At 52.0% G+C, this 294-nt stretch overlaps 1 protein-coding gene across 1 annotated transcript in view; it reads right to left on the bottom strand.

The window, feature by feature from the left end:
• Positions 1-294, bottom strand: part of stxbp4 (syntaxin binding protein 4) — a 208,635-nt gene that overhangs the window by 115,246 nt on the left and 93,095 nt on the right. The gene's annotated exons all lie outside the window — the stretch shown is intronic.

Below are 294 nucleotides of genomic sequence, written 5' to 3' on the forward strand. Positions count from 1 at the left end.
GCACTGACCAGTACATAGTGCACTGACCGGTACACAGAGCACTGACCAGTACACAGTACACTGACCGGTACATAGTGCACTGACCGGTACACAGTGCACTGACCGGTACATAGAGCACTGACCAGTACATAGTGCACTGACCGGTACACAAAGCACTGACCAGTGCACAGTACACTGACTGGTACACTGTGCACTGACCGGTATACAGAGCACTCACCAGTATACAGAGCACTGACTGGTACATAGTGCACTGACCGGTACACAGAGCACTGACCAGTACACAGAGCACTGATC

Source organism: Rhincodon typus, chromosome 23, assembly GCF_021869965.1.
Source record: "Rhincodon typus isolate 14 chromosome 23, sRhiTyp1.1, whole genome shotgun sequence".
Classification (NCBI taxonomy): Eukaryota; Metazoa; Chordata; class Chondrichthyes; order Orectolobiformes; family Rhincodontidae; genus Rhincodon; species Rhincodon typus.